This window comes from Mirounga leonina, unplaced genomic scaffold (assembly GCF_011800145.1).
Source record: "Mirounga leonina isolate KUSES-001 unplaced genomic scaffold, KU_Mleo_1.0 Mir_169, whole genome shotgun sequence".
NCBI classification, from domain to species: Eukaryota; Metazoa; Chordata; class Mammalia; order Carnivora; family Phocidae; genus Mirounga; species Mirounga leonina.
Window position 1 is genome coordinate 11,767,776 of NW_023270431.1, and position 17,393 is coordinate 11,785,168.

The following is a 17,393-nucleotide window of genomic DNA, read 5'->3' on the forward strand; positions in this document are numbered from 1 at the left end:
ATTTTATGACTCTACTTCCATTAGATATAAAATAATAAGGAGTCCCTAATAAAACATTTTGGTCTGGGATTAGATTTGTGGAAGACTATTGTTTCTTCCCCTACCTAACTCTTTTTTGGAGTTTTGTATTTATGAATAACAGGTGGGATGTAAACTAAGCCCAAATTGCCCAAGATACATTTCACAAACTCTGCAGGATATACCTCACAGCTCATGAACATGCTGTGTAAGTCAGAAAGAGGAAAACCTTGTTGAAACTGACAAATGCTATATTTTAGTTCATTATATTAGTATTGCAGAAATAAGCAATATTCATACTGCTGCCGATTATTCAAAGACCATGATAATAATAAAAAGAAGATTTTCTTGAAGACAAGCTAATCTCTATCTTGGTTCTCACAACATTTTTTTTATTTATTATTTTTTATTTATTTGAGACAGAGAGAACGAGAGAGAGAGAGCATATGAGAGGGAGGAGGGTCAGAGGGAGAAGCAGACTCCCTGCCGAGCAGGGAGCCCGATGCGGGACTCGATCCCGGGACTCCAGGATCATGACCTGAGCCGAAGGCAGTCGCTTAACCAACTGAGCCACCCAGGCGCCCTCTCACAACATTATTAACTAATGTTCTCAGTAACCATTTTTCTCTAAAATAGTCTATCTCCCATACTCCTTTTTTTTTTTTTTTTTAAAGATTTTATTTATTTATTTGACAGAGAGAGAGAGCGAGAGCAGGAACACAAGCAGGGGGAGCGGGAGAGGGAGAAGCAGGCTTCTTGCCGAGCAGGGAGCCCGATGCGGGACTCGATCCCAGGACGCTGGGATCATGACCTGAGCCGAAGGCAGACGCTTAACGACTGAGCCACCCAGGCGCCCTCCCATACTCCTTTCAAAAGATACATCTGATGGGGTGAGGACCAGAGAAAAGATCTGGTATTGTTAATTCTTAAACTGTTATTCTCTGGTATTTTGAACATACCAATAGTTTTTAAAATATTTAAATAATATGTTTACATATCTGCCTACTTCACCAGACCAGGATTTATTTCCTCACCTAACTTTTTATATGTAGAATCTGACATGGTGTCAAGCACATGGTAAAAGCTCAAGGTTTTTATCCAGCGAATAAATGAATCACTTGTGTTAAAGTGGTCTCAGACTTTACCTTAATAATTTTTAGAGGTGGTGACTTTTTTACTAGATACTCTCTTGGAATAAGCAAACTAGTTCTAAATATTCTTCTAAGGTACAGGAAACTAAATACAGAGTTGAATAAATATTAATATAGAATTAATTATAGAATCAGTCACTTGGGTGAAAGTGACCTAAGACTTTACCTCAATAATTTTCAAAGGAGATGACTCTACTCCTTATTGATTGTTTTACTGGACTCAGCAATATAGTTCTAAGGTATTAAATCTTAATATATACTTGAATGTTCCTGAGCCATTAAACAATGATCGAACTACCAGTTTTTGTTTTGTTTTGTTTTTGTTTTTGTTTTAAGGAGAGGGACTCTTACAACTCATTATGTGCTAGAAGGATTTGCATTAATAAAAAAACCCCACTGATTAACATAAAAGGTGATGATACTGAATTTGGAACAACAGCTAAATTAGTAAAGAAAATAAAATGAAACCCAAAGTGAGATTAGCAAGTGAATTCTTTTCATAAAGTCTTTCACATTTGTTAATGGTGGATGACAAACTTTGTTAGTACTTTTAGCTACTACAAAGAGAAAGGATCAGTTAATTATTATGTCCACAAAACGGTGTACGAAATAGGTCTAACTTATTCTGGTACTGAGAGTCAAGAGACAAAGAGAATTCCTCTCTGAATCCCCATGTTGCAGACAAATGTGTATGTGTTAAATGGAGTCAGGGTACATATAACAAGATCCATACAGCATGTATTTATAGTACCTTTCATTTCAGAACTATGGGATGACACATAAGAGACATCTGATCAAAGAATAACATTCTGTCTGAATAAATTGAAAGGTTTTAGAATATTTAGATAAAGTATCTCCTCTTCATCAAGCATCCATAAATATTATTACACTCATTTGAACATTTGAAACCTACTAACAAGAACTGAGTTTCAGTAAAATTCCATGCCAAGTAAAATAGTTATTTTGTGTGCTGGTTAATGGTAGAACCATAGCTTTAAAAACCAGGATGACACTGGCACCTCTAGTAAACAGGGAGCATTATGAGAAGAATCTACAGAAATCTCCCTCTTTGTGGTTGGAGTTGTTCTGGAAGGAGCACTCATTGGCAAAAATGAGATTTGCCTCATGAATCTGTTTTGAAGTCTTCTCCAGTGAATGAATGAAAATGGTTACCAGACTTACAGTTCTACCATATAAGACGTGACCTCAATATTTTTCTTTTGGAGAAAGTTTAAAGCAGAAACAAAATACTTACCTTGAATATTAATGAAAGATGCTTTGTAAAATACTTTTGAACCCTTAACCTTAAGAGAAAAAAAATTAAAGTACTGGCATTCCTTTCAAGACAAACTGGTTTTAAAATACACATCTAAGGGAAGCCTGTGTGGCACATGGGGTTACACAGTTGACTCTTAGTTTTAGCTCAGGTCACAATCTCAGGGTCAGGAGATCCATGCTCAAGGCAGAGTCTGCTTAAGTTTCTCTCTCCCTCTTCCTCTGACCCTCCCCCCACATTCTCTCTTGCACATGCATTCTCTCTCTCTCTCAAATAAATAAATATTTTTTAATTTCATTATGTTATGTTAGTCACCATACAGTACATCATTAGTTTTTGATGTAGTGTTCCATGATTCATTGTTTGCGTATAACACCCAGTGTTCCATGCAGTATGTGCCCTCCTTAATACCCATTACCAGGCTAACCCATCCCCCCACCCCCTCCCCTCTAGAACCCTCAGTTTGTTTCTCATAGTCCAGTCTCTCATGGTTCATCTACTCCTCCAATTTCCCCCTCTTCATTTTTCCCTTCCTACTATCTTCTTTTATTTTTTTAACATATAATGTATTATTTGTTTCAGAGGTACAGGTCCGTGATTCATCAGTCTTACAATTCACAGCGCTCACCATAGCACATACCCTTCCCAGTGTCTATCACCAAGCCACCCCATCCTTCCAAACCCCCACCACTCCAGCAACCCTCAGTTTGTATCCTGAGATTAAGAATTCCTCATATCAGTGAGATCATATGATACATGTCTTTCTCTGATTGACTTATTTCACTTAGCATAATACCCTCTAGTTCCATTCACGTTGTGGCAAAGAGCAAGATTTTTTTTTTATGGCTGTATAATATTCCATTGTATATATACATCACATCTTCTTTATCCATTCATCTGTTGATGGACATCTTGGCTCTTTCCATAGTTGGGCTATTGTGGACATTGCTGCTATAAACATTGGGGTGCACGTACCCCTTCGGATCACTACCTTTGTATCTTTGGGGTAAATACCCAGTAGTGCAATTGCAGGGTCATACGGTAGCTCTATTTTCAACTTTTTGAGGAACTTCATACTGTTTTCCAGAGTGGCTGCACCAGCTTGCATTCCCACCAACAGTGTAGGAGGGTTCCCCTTTGTCCACATCCTCACCAACATCTGTCATTTCCTGACTTGTTAATTTTAGCCATTCTAAATGGTGTGAGGTGGTATCTCATTGAGGTTTTGATTTGGATTTCCCTGATGCTGAGTGATGTTTAGCACTTTTTCATGTGTCTGTTGGCCATTTGGATGTCTTCTTTGGAAAAATGTCTGTTCATGTCTTCTGTCCATTTCTTGATTAGATCATTTGTTCTTTGGGTGTTGAGTTTGATAAGTTCTTTATAGATTTTGGATATTAGCCCTTTATCTGATAAGTCATTTGCAAATATCTCCTCCCATTCTGTTGGTTGTCTTTTGGTTTTGTTGACTGTTTCCTTCTCTGTGTAAAAGCTTTTTATCTCGATGAAGTCCTACTAGTTCATTTTTGCCTTGCTTCCCTTGCCTTTGGCAATGTTTCTAGGAGGAAGTTGCTGTGGCCAAGGTTGAAGAGGTTGTTGCCTGGGTCTCCTCTAGGATTTTGATGTCTCACATTTAGGTCCTTCATCCATTTTGAGTCTGTTTTTGTGTGTGGTATAAGGAAATGGTCCAGTTTCATCCTTCTGCATGTGGCTGTCCAATTTTCCCAAGACCATTTGTTAAAGAGACTGTCTTTTTTCCACTGGACATTCTTTCCTGCTTTGTTGAGGATTAGTTGACCATAGAGTTGAGGGTCCATTTCTGGGCTCTCTATTCTGTTCCATTGATCTATGTGTCTGTTTTTGTGCCAGTACCATACTGTCTTGATGATGACAGCTTTGTAATAGAGCTTGAGGTCCAGAATTGTGATGACTCCAGCTTTGCTTTTCTTTTTCAACATTCCTCTGACAATTTGGGGTCTTTTCTCATTGCATACAAATTTTAGGATTATTTGTTCCATTTCTTTGCAAAAAGTGGATGGTATTTTGATAGGGATTGCATTAAATGTGTAGATTGCTCTAGGTAGCATTGACATCTTCACAGTATTTGTTTTTCCAATTCATGAGCAAGGAACGTTTTTGCATTTCTTTGTGTCTTCCTCGATTTCTTTCATGAGTATTTTATAGTTTTCTGAGTACAGATTCTTTGCCTCTTTGGTTAGATTTATTCCTAGGTATCTTATGGTTTTGGGTGCAATTGTAAATGGGATTGACTCCTTAATTTCTCTTTCTTCTCTCTTATTGTTGGTGTATAGGAATGCCACTGATTTCTGTGCATTGATTTTATATCCTGCCACTTTACTGAATTCCTGCATGAGTTCTAGCAGTTTTGGGGTGGAGTCTTTTGGGTTTTCCACATAAAGTATCAAATTATCTGCAAAGAGTGGGAGCCTGACTTCTTCTTTGCCAGTTTGGATGCCTTTTATTTTTTTTTGTTGTCTGATTGCTGTGGCTAGGACTTCTAGTACTATGTTGAATAGCAGTGGTGATAGTGGACATCCCTGCCGTGTTCCTGACCTTAGGGGGAAAGCTCTCAGTTTTTCCCCATTGAGAATGATATTCGCTGTGGGTTTTTCATAGATGGCTTTTATGATATTAAGGTATGTATCCTCCATCCCTACACTCTGAAGAGCTTTAATCAAGAAAGGATGCTGTACTTTGTCAAATGCTTTTTCTGCATCTATTGAGAGGATCATATGGTTCTTGTTCTTTCTTTAATTAATGTATTCTATCACATTGATTGATTTGCAGATGTTGAACCAATCTTGCAGCCCAGGAATAAATCCCACTTGGTCGTGGTGAATAATCCTTTTAATGTACTGTTGGATCCTATTGGCTAGTATTTTGGTGAGAATTTTTGCATCCATGTTCATCAGGGATATTGGTCTGTAATTCTCCTTTTTGATGGGGTCTTTGTCTGGTTTTGGGATCAAGGTAATGCTGGCCTCATAAAATGAGTTTGGAAGTTTTCCTTCCATTTCTATGTTTTGGAATAGTTTCAGAAGAATAGGCATTAATTCTTCTTTAAATGTTTGGAAGAATTCCCCTGGGAAGCCATCTGGCCCTGGGCTCTTGTTTGTTGGGAGATTTTTGATGACTGCTTCAATTTCCTTAGTGGTTATAGGTCTGTTCAGGTTTTCTATGTCTTCCTGGTTCAGTTTTGGTAGTTTTTACATCTCTAGGAATGCATCCATTTCTTCCAGGCTATCTAATTTGCTGGCATATAGTTGCTCATAATATGTTTTTATAATTATTTGTATTTCTTTGGTGTTGGTTGTGATCTCTCCTCTTTCATTCATGATTTTATTTATTTGGGTCATTTCTCTTTTCTTTTTGATAAGTCTGGCCAGGGGTTTATCAATCTTATTAATTCTTTCAAAGAATCAGCTCCTAGTTTCATTGAATTGTTGTACTGTTTTTTTGGTTTCTATTTCATTGATTTCTGCTCTGATCTTTACTATTTCTCTTCTCCTGGTGGGTTTAGGCTTTATTTGCTGTTCTTTCTCCAGCTCCTTTAGGTGTAGGGTTAGGTTGTGTATTTGAGACCTTTCTTGTTTCTTGAGAAATGCTTGTATTGCTATATACTTTCCTCTTAGGACTGCCTTTGCTGCATCCCAAAGATTTTGAGCAGTTGTGTTTTCATTTTTATTTGTTTCCACGATTTTTTAAATTCTTCTTTAATTTCCTGGTTGACCCATTCATTCTTTACTAGGATGCTCTTTAGCTTCCATGTATATGAGTTTTTTCTGACTTTCCTCTTGTGATTGAGTTCTAGTTTCAAAGCATTGTGGTCTGAAAATATGCAGGGAATGATCCCAGTCTTTTGGTACTAGTTGAGACCTGATTTGTGACCTAGGATGTGATCTATTCTGGAGAATGTTCCATGGGCACTAGAGAAGAATGTGTATTCTGTTGCTTTGGGATGGGATATTCTGAATGTATCTGTGACGTCCATTTGTTCCAGTGTGTCATTTAAAGCCTTTATTTCCTTGTTGATCTTTTGCTTAGATGATCTGTCCATTTCAGTGAGGGTGGTGTTAAACTCCCCTACTGTTATTGTATTGTTGTCAACGTGTTTCTTTGCCCATCTATGCCCATGTTAGGGGCATAGATATTTACAATTGTTAGATCTTCTTTTGAATAGACCCTTTAAGCATGATATAGTGCTCTTCCTCATCTCTTATTATAGTCTTTGGATTAAAATCTAATTTGTCTGATATAAGGATTGCCACCCCAGCTTTCTTTTGGTGTCCATTAGCATGGTAAATGGTTTTCCACCCCCTCACTTTCAATCTGGAGGTGTCTTGGGTCTAAAATGAGTCTCTTGCAGACAACATATTGATGGGCCTTGTTTTTTTATCCAGTCTGATACCCTGTGTCTTTTGATTGGGGCATTTAGCCCATTTATATTCAGGGTAACTATTGAAAGATATGAATTTAGTGCCATTGTATTGCCTGTAAGGTGACTGTTACTGTATGTTGTCTCTGTTCCTTTCTGATCCATGTTACTTTTAGACTCTTTCTTTGCGTACAGGAGGCCTTTCAATATTTCTTGTAGGGCTGGTTTCATATTTGCAAAATCTTCTGGTTTTTGTTTGTCTTGGAAGCTTTTTATCTCTCCTTCTATTTTCAGTGACAGCCTGGCTGGATATAGTTTCTTGGCTGCATATTTTTCTCATTTAGTGCTCTGAATATATCATGCCAGTCCTTTCTGGCCTGACAGGTCTCTGTGGAAGGAATGTTCCAATCTAATGGTTCTACCATTGTAGGTGACAGACCTCTTGTTCCAGCTGCTTTCAGGATTTTCTCTCTGTAATCAAGACTTGTAACTTTTCCTATGAGATGTCAGGGTGTTGACCAATTTTTATTGATTTTTGAGGGGGGCTCTCTGTGCCTCCTGGATTTTGATGCCTATTTCCTTCCCCAAATTAGGGAAGTTCTCTGCTATAATTTGCTGCAATATACCTTCTGCCCCTCTCTCTCTTCTTCTTCTGGGATCCCAATTATTCTAATTTTGTTTAATCTTATGGTATCACTTATTTCTTGAATTCTGCCCTCATGATCCAGTAGTTGTTTATCTCTCTTTTTCTCAGCTTCTTTATTCTCCATCATTTGGTTATCTACATCACTAATTCTCTCTTCTGCTTCATTTATCCTAGCAGCCAGAGCCTTCATTTCTGATTGCACCTCATTAATAGCCTTTTTGATTTCAACTTGGTTAGATTTTAATTCTTTTATTTCTCTAGAAAGGGTTTTTCTAGTATGTTCCATGCTTTTTTCAAGCCCAGCCAGTATCTTTATAATATCATTCTGAACTCTAATTCCAACATCTTACTAATGTCCATATTGATTAGGTCCCTGGCAGTTTGTACTGCCTCTTGTTCTTTTTTTTGAGGTGATTTTTTCCATCTTGTCATTTTGTCCAGAGGAGAACAGATGAATGAGAGAACAAAATGCTAACAGGGTAACAATGACCCCAGAAAAATATACACTAAACAAATCAGAAGAGACCTGAAACTGAGGGGAAAGAAAGGGAAAGAAAGAGAAAAGAAAGAAAGAACGAAAAAAGAATATGATCAAATAGGATCAGGCTGGTAAATAGATCAGTGACACACACTAGATTTTGTGTGTATTTTTGTCTGTTAGAAGAAACTTCCTCCAAAAATTTTAAAGAAAGAAAACTTCTATATGTACAAAAATAAGGGTAAATATGATGAAGGGATAGAATATGACTGTAAAGATGAAAATTATAAAAGTTTTATAAAAGAAATTGATAAGAAGTTGGTTGAAAAAATAAAGAAGAGAAATTAAAAAAAAGAAAATGGGAGAGGATGTGATCAGGCAAGAGACTAGAACAAAGCCGTACACTAGAGATTTAGGGTATATTTTGGTCTATTAGAAGAAACTGTATTCCAAAATTTTAAAGAGAGAACAACTTATATTTATATACCAAAAATAAGGTTAACTACAATGAAAGGATAGAATATGACTCTAAAAATGAAAAATAGGAAAGATTTTTAAAAAAGGGATTGATGAGATGTTGGTTGAAAAAGGGAACAAGAAAAATTTAAAAAAAAATAGAAAAGAAAAAAAAGGAAAATTAAAAAAATTAACTTTGAAAGACTAAAGAATCATGGGAAAAAAAACCATGAATTCTGTGTGCAGTATTCCCCTAGTGCTGGAGTTCTGCTGTTCTCATTGATCGGTAAACTTGGTCTTGGTTGGCTGTTTTTGCTGATCTTCTGGGGGAGGGGCCTGTTGCAGTGATTCTCAAATGTCTTTGTGGGAGACAGAATTGTCCCGCCCTTGCTGGGGCTGGGCCAAGTAATCTGCTTGGGTTTGTTCTCGTAGCTCTTGTTCCCTGCAAGCTTTCAGTACAGCTTTGGAGGATGAGAGTGAAAATGGCGGCCTCCCAGTCTCCACCCTAGAGGAGCCAAGAACTCGGGGCCCCACTCCCCAGTGAGTCCCCAGAGAAAAGCAGTCAGTCACTCCCAGCTCCCCGGTCTTTGGCCACACTCGGTGCTCACCCAGCCTGTGACCAAGCATTTCTGTCTCTGGCACATGACCCCGTGTGGAGTCTACAAACCCAACAGATCCCTGCAGTATGCTCTGCACTGCTCCTCCCAGGGGAGGAAGGGGTGTCTCCCCGGATCTGCTGCATGTTGGGTCCCTGCTGGAAGAGCAGTGGACTGACTGTGCTGCAGATCACAGTTTACGGTGATCCCGAGTTGAGAGCCCATTCCTCAGCTCCATCTCTGCAGCTGGTTTCCCTGTTCCAATAGCTGGGAGCTCTAGCACACTCAGGCATCCCCAGTCTTTCTGTGACCCCGAAGTTCCTGAGATCACACAGTCCCAGCGAGGCCCCCCCCCCCCCCCCCCCCCCCCCCCCCCCCCCCCCCCCCCCCCCCCCCCCCCCCCCCCCCCCCCCCTCCCCCCCCCCACCCCCAGACGCCCTCCCCGCTTCGAGCCCCCGCCTGGCCCCCCCCCCCCGCTTAGCCACTGGAGCGACGTCCCTCAGCAAAGCAGACTTCTAAAAGTTCCAATTTTGTGCTCCGCTGCTCTTTCACTTGCCAGTAGCGGCTGACAGAGGCTCCCCCCGCCCCCGCCCCCCGCGATCTATCTTTCTGAATATCACCTCGGATTCACTTCTCTGCATATCCTACCTTCCAGAAAGTGGTCGCTTTTCTTTTTGGAGTTGCTGCTATTTTTTTCTTTGATCTCCTGTTGAGTTCATAGGTGTTCAGAATGGTTTGATCCCCATCTAGCTGAATTCCTGGGACCAGGTGAAATTTAGGTCTCCTACTCCTCTGCTATCTTGCTCCTCTAAATAAATAAATCTTAAAAAAAAATGCATCTAAGTTACTGAATGAGTTAATCAGGCATAGTTACTTTATGTCAATATTAAAAAGTAACAGAGAGCTGGTTATCTTCTAAAAATAGTGTATTTAGTTTTAGAAAATTTGATCTATAGAGCTTCTTTTAAGTAGTTATTACACAACATATCCAGTTATCCAAAATGATCACTTCAAATTTTTGACATAAAATTACCTTGTATAATACTCACATTTTCTCTTCTCTATGACAAGAGGGCATACATTCAGCTTACTAACAAATTGCCAAATCATTAAAGTATCATTAATATGGATTCAAAATAATTCCCTAAAATTATCATCTGATCCACAATAAAACACTGGTACAAACCCAGACTCTGAAAATAATAGTGAAGTTCAAGTTCTACAGAAGCATCAATATCTGGGGTAAACACTGTGACCCTGCAGCTTTGGTCATGGCCAGAAAATTAAAGGCCCAAATAGATCAAGAGAAGTTGAATAATGTCCTACATAATTCCTAAGAGATGTGTCTCAATGATTAGAAGTTATGGCACTCTCAGTACTGGGATCAGCTGGAAGCTGTGTCTAAATCTCACCTTGTTCCCAATATGGCTATGGCCTATTGGCCTTCCCATGGATTAAAAGGAAACTGGCCCACATTAGGTGGACGTCTGATAGAGAAGGCTTCCACAGGATGTGAAACAAGATTGCCCTTAATAAGAATGGGAGTATGTTCTTTCTGGATCTGTTTAAATGGGATTAAAATCACAAAAGTGCAGAAAGGAAATGCATCATAATATTCAGATTGTACTACTCAGGGTGATTAGAACCACTGTGGAGACAAGGTGACTTTCCAAGGAACTGCACTTTAGATGATTTCCTTTGGAAAAATCCAGTCCAAAAGAGGCTGGAAACTATAGACATAGAGGCAGGTGACCTAACATTATAAATCTGGAAAGATGGATATGGATGTAGCTCATGAGATTTGATATCTTATGAGAAGTTTTATATGTAAAAAACAAACAAACAAACAAACAAAAAAAAAAAACCATGCAGATGACCTTCGTTCCTTAGCTAACCTGATTCAGGGCTTCTAAATTTGTTAATTTAGAGGCTCTGGGTGTCTCACTCACGATTACATCTGCTTTTTTGTTTTTGTTTTGTTTTTTTCACCTTGGCTCTTGGTGAGATCAAGATCTAAAATCCCAAATATAAGCAGACTACTGTTCTACATTTCAAGTCTCATAAAGATAAATATAAAAACTGGTAGATAATTACTTACTTTGAGACTTCACATTCAAGAAATGTTCAGGAAGGGGCACCTGGGTGGCTCAGTGGTTAAGCATCTGCCTTCAGCTCAGGTCATGATCCTGGGGTATGGGTTTGAGCCCCACATCGGGCTCCCTGCTCCACGGGAAGCCTGCTTCTCCCTCTCCCATTCCCCCTGCTTGTATTCCCTCTCTTGCTGTGTCTCTCTCTGTCAAATAAATAAATAAAATCTTAAAAAAAAAAAAGAAAAAAAGAAATGTTCAGGAAAATAACTTTTGTTGAGAAGCACACTCGAAGAATTTTCCTAGGCAGATTTCTTTATAACATTTTTTTTAAATTTTTTTTTGTTATGTTAATCCCCATACATTACATCATTAGTTTTAGATGTAGTGTTCCATGATTCATTGTGCATAACACCCAGTGCTCCATGCAGAACGTGCCCTCCTCAATACCCATCACCAGACTAACCCATCCTCCCACCCACCTCCCCTCTAGAACCCTCAGTGATAGAGCAGCGGAGTATAACTTTTTTTATTACAGAAAATTTCTAATGTAGACAGTGATAGCATAATAAGACAGTTCTGAACTGCCATCCACCCAAAACAACCACTGTTTGGATTATTTGTGAACAAGTGCTAAAAGTCCAGAACCTCTTTTGGAAAAAAGATAGAAGGGAGGCAGCAAGGATTATGAGGGAAAGTAATCCTAGAATCACCTCTGTTTATTGCTTGATCTCAACTTGTGTTGACCATCATACCAATATGTTACATAATATATGAAATGCATGTTTTGAAAAATGTAAAAAAAATGAGAAGAAATACATATTTTAAAATAGTAAAGATAGAATGGGAGGTTAGGAGGAGAGGAAATTAAAATGATAGAGAGAGAGAAATTGAGATGAAGAGAGAAAGGGGGTTAGAGTAAGTCCCAATATTTTCTCTTCATCTTTGGCTACATCTCTGGTATTGAAAAATCATCTACTTTACCCTTGCTCCTCAAAATATGTCCATGGGCCAGCAACAGACTTTCAGGCTCTATCCCACAAAATATTGAATCAGAATCTGCATTTTACCAAGATCCAAAGGTGATATATATGTACATTCCATTTTTTTTTAAGATTTTATTTATTTATTTGACAGAGAGTGAGAGAGGGAACACAAGCAGGAGGAGTGGGAGAGGGAGAAGCAGGCCTCCTGCTGAGCAGGAAGCCTCATGTGGGGCTCAATCCCAGGACCCTGAGATCATGACCTGAGCCAAAGGCAGTCACTTAACCAACTGAGCCACCCAGGAGCCCCTGTCCATTCCATTTTGAAAAATACTGCACTAGATCTCAATGTAGTGAAAGGACATGCCAGAGGAGAAAAAATGGAAACCCTGATGCAAGACAGAACTTGAAACAAGAGTACACATGCAATCATCAAATTAACTGAGCAATATAAAGAAAACTTCTATTGATTCTACAACTGTGAATACATTAGTTATTTTATAAAGCTAGAAGGCAAAAATAGACATAAATTTTAAGTACAATTTCCTGCCTGTATTTTTTAGAGGGTGGGGGTAAGGAGGAGATCAGCATAAAATATAAGAAAAGATAATATGATTGGCTCTTCTTGATGTTTTTTCTTATTCATCTTAGAGCTTCTAGGAACCCTATAGGCTGTCCCATAAGCTAACATTAAAAGCAATAAATTATACTTTTGTTTATTCTATTTGAATGATGCGCATTAAAATTTTATGTTATATACAATTGCTATCAGATTTTATGTGTCCAATTAATATTACATTAAGTGATAATTTTGTAAACGAATCAGCTAAAGGAAGCAGATGTGTGGGTTCTTAAAATACAGCTGTTATTAAAATTAAACAATTAGCAGCAATATTTTAGAATAATTTTTTGTATATTGTATAACATAATTATAAAAGTGGTTTGTTAAGAGATCTAAATTTTCTTATACTGCCATTGCTTAGAGCTACAAACCAGAAAATGTTGGACATGGATTTATAGGAAAGAATGTAAAATATAAAAATGAGGAAACAGTTTGTATAAATCTATAAAACACTGAAAAGTAAAAGATCATATATATATATATATATATATATATATATATATATATATATATTTAATATAACAAAGGGCTGTATTTTCCTGACATATTTTGACTGAAAGGAAATAATTCCATCTTTTACTCTAATATTTTTTAAACTGAGATTGAAACTAATTTTCAAATGCAAAAGTCTCAGAAATGACTTTGGTTAGCAAAAATGAGTTATTTCATAAGACATATTTATGAAAAATCTTGTATCCTGTATGATTGATTTATAGTTAAAAAGGTATAATTGAGATTTTTTGTTCTTCTATTTTTCGATGTTAGAAATTTTCTTCTTTTCAAATGTTAGAAATTTTTCTTACTCTCAGAACTGTCTAAATCACATAAAAAAATTGTAATGGTAAAGTCTTAATTAGGTAATTGTTTCCTAATTTGTGAACACAATCATATATTTTCAATAAGACATGGAACATTTACCTAGTTTTATCCTTTACTAATATTTATTCTATTTTTTAATCAAATAACATAAAGTCAGACTTCTCTGGAAATAAGTAAAACTCAATGGACCATGCAAATATCTACCCACCAAATACCTCAAATTCAGTATTACTTTCAAAGTCAGATCTTTGCATAGAGCACAACAATGGAGAAGCTGAACTTATATTACTTCATTGTAATTAATATGTCTTTAAATGTTTTATTTATTTTATTTTTTTATTAACATATAATGTATTATTTGTTTCAGGGGTACAGGTCTGTGATTCATCAGTCTTACACATTTCACAGTGCTTACCATAGCACATACCCTCCCCAAAGCCCATCACCCAGCCACCCCAACCCTCCCACCCCCCTCCACTCCAGCAACCATCAGTTTGTTTCCTGAGATTAAGATTCTCTTATGGTTTGTCTCCCTCTCCAGTTTCGTCTTGTTTCATTTTTCCCTCCCTTCCCCTATGATCCTCTGTCTTCTTTCTCAAATTCCGTGTATCAGTGAGATCATATGATACTTGTCTTTCTCTGATTGACTTATTTTATAATAAGTCAATTTCCCTCTAGTTCCATCCACATCATTGCAAATGGCAAGATTTCATTTTTTTGATGGCTGCATAATATTCCATTGTATATATATACACCACATCTTCTTTATCCATTCATCTGTTGATGGATATCTTGGCTCTTTCCATAGTTTGGCTCTTGTGGACATTGCTGGTATAAACATTGGGGTGCACATACCCCTTCAGATCACTACATTTGTATCTTTAGGGTAAATACCCAGTAGTGCAATTGCTGGGTCATAGGGTAGCTCTATTTTCAACTTTTTGAGGAAACTCCATACTGTTTTCCAGAGTGGCTGCACCAGCTAGCATTCCCACCAACAGTTTAGGAGGGCTCCCCTTTCTCCGCACCCTTGCCAACATCTGTCATTTCCTGATTATTTAATACATAGTAAAATCAAATATTTTATGCATTTTATTCAACATAACTCTTTTCCTGAAATTATCATTGCTCATTTGAAATGAAAGAGTAAGAAAATGGAACAGCTTTCTCCCTCAACTACATTGAAGATCTTGTTATAATATCTTAACTTTAGCCTGTCATTTTGATTTCTAATCCATTAAAATTACCCTCTTCTTATCAACTACTTTAAACTTAAGAAATTTTAAATTAAATGAAAATATATTAAACCTCTTTTCCATAAAGAACAAATAATCCCTGAGTTTACCATTTAACAATGAATCTTAAAACAAACAAACAAACAAACAAAAAACAATGAATCTTAATCATGCACAGTAAGTTTAAATATCAATAAATGAATACACATCTTGAGGAAAGTATTCCTCAAGATTTATTTCATTCATGCTGAAATAAATTCTCCAACCAAGTGAAGAGCATTTATCTCAATGTAAAGTTCACTGCAAATATATATTTTTAAATACTCAAATTATTCAGATGACTGTCCTCTTCCCTTTTTTCCAAGTAAAATCTTTTTTTTTGTTGTTTCAAGTTTTTATTTAAATTCCAATTAGTTAACATATAGTATAATAGTTTCTGCAGTAGAATTTGGTGATTCATCACTTACATAAACACATGAGCACCCCACCCAGTGCTCATCACAACTCTCTAGCTCTATCCATGTCATTGCAAATGGCAAGATTTCATTATTTTTTATGACTAAGTAATATTCCACATTTTCTTTATCCATTCATCAGTCGATGGATATTTGGGCTATTTCCATAACTTGGCTATTGTTGATAGTGCTGCTATAAACATCGGGTTGTGTGTGTCCATTTGAATCAGAATTTTTATATCCTTTGGGTAAATACCTAGTAGTGCAATTGCTGGATCATAGTGTACTTCTATTTTTAACTGTTTGAGGAAACTCCTTACTGTTTTCCAGAGTGGCTGCACCAGTTTGCATTCCCACCAAGAGTGTCAGAGGGTTCCCCTTTATCTACATCCTCACCAACATCTATTGTTTCCTGTGTTGTTAATTTTAGCCATTCTGACAGGTGTGAGGTGGTGTCTCATTGCCATTTTGATTTGTATTTCCCTGATGCTGAGTGATGTTGAGCATCTTTTCATGTGTTTGTTAGCCATCTGGATGTCTTCTTTGGAAAAGTATCTGCTGATTTCTTCTGCCCGTTGATTTCTTCTGCCCATTTCTTTACTGGATTATTTGTTTCTTGGGTGTTGAGTTTGATACGTTCTTTATACATTTTGGATACTAGCCCTTTATCTGATATGTCATTTGGAAATATCTTCTCATATTCTGTAGACTGCCTTTTAGTTTTGTTGATTGTTTCCTTTGCTGTGCAGAAGCTTTTTATCTTGATGAAGTCCCAATAGTTCATTTTTGCTTTTGTTTCCCTTGCCTCTGGCAACATGTCTAGTAAGAAGTTGCTACAGCTGAGGTCAAAGAAGTTACTGCCTGTGTTCTCCTCTCATAGTTTGATGGTTTCCATCTCACATTTAGGTCTTTCATCCATTTTGAATTTATTTTTGCATATGGTATAAGAAAGTGATCCAGTTTCATTCTTCTGCATGTTGTACAGTCCAGTTTTCCCAACACCATTTGTTGAAGAGACTGTCTTTTTTCCATTGGATATTTTTTCCTTCTTTTCGAAGATTAGTTGACCATGGAGTTGTGGGTCCATTTCTGGGTTTTCTATTCTGTTCTATTGATCAATGTGTCTGTTTTTGTGCCAGTACCATACTGTCTTGATGACTACAGCCGGTAATATAGCTTGATACCTCCAGCTTTGCTTTTCTTTTTCAAGATTGCATTTGCTATTCAGGTTTTTCTGTGGTTCCATACAAATTTTAGGATTGTTTGATAGGGATTGCATTAAATGTGTAGATTGCTTTTAACAATATTTGTTCTTCCAATTTATGAATATGGAATGTTTTTTCCATTTCTTTGTGTCTTCTTCAATTTCTTTCATAAGTGTTATATAGTTTTCAGAGTACAGTTCTTTTACCTCTTTGGTTTATTCCTAGGTATCTTATGGGTTTTGGTGCAATTATAAATGGGATCATTTCCTTGACATCTCTTTCTGCTGCTTGCTTATTGGTGTGTAGAAATGTCATAGATTTCTGTACATTGATTTTGTATCCTGTGATATTACTGAATTCATGTATCAGATTTAGCAACTTTTTGGTGGAGTCTTTCAGGTTTTCTACATAAAGTATCATGTCACCTGTGAATAGTGAAAGTTTGACTTCTTTCTTGCCAATTTGGATGCCTTTTATTTCTTTGTGTTGTCTCATTGCTGAAGTTAGGACTTCCAGTACTGTGTTAAATAACAGTGGTGAGAGTGGACGTCCCTGTCTTGATCTTGACCGTGGGGGAAAAGCTCTGTTTTTCCCCATTGAGGATTATATTCACTGTTTGTCTTTTGTATATGGCCTTTATGAGGTTGAGGTATATTCCCTCTATCCCTACTTTGTTGAGGGATTTATCAAGAATGGATGCTGTACTTTGTCAGATGCTTTTTCTGCATCTATTGATAGGATCATATGATTCTTGTTCTTTCATTAATGTGGTGTATCACATCGGTTGATTTGTGAATATTGAATCACCCTTGCAGCCCAGTAATAAATCCTACTTGATTGTGGTGAATGATTCTTTTAATGTATTGTTGTATTTGATTTGCTGGTATTTTGTTGAGAATTTAGAATCCACATCTTCTTCCTTTTCTTTATAAAAGATGACAACTTTCTCATTGTAGGTATTCTTTAGCAA

The 17,393-nt window shown here is 37.1% G+C and overlaps 1 protein-coding gene across 2 annotated transcripts in view; it reads left to right on the forward strand.

Moving 5' to 3' along the window:
* The window catches only part of CADM2 (cell adhesion molecule 2), a 1,084,478-nt gene that overhangs the window by 920,539 nt on the left and 146,546 nt on the right, over nt 1–17,393 (forward strand). The gene's annotated exons all lie outside the window — the stretch shown is intronic.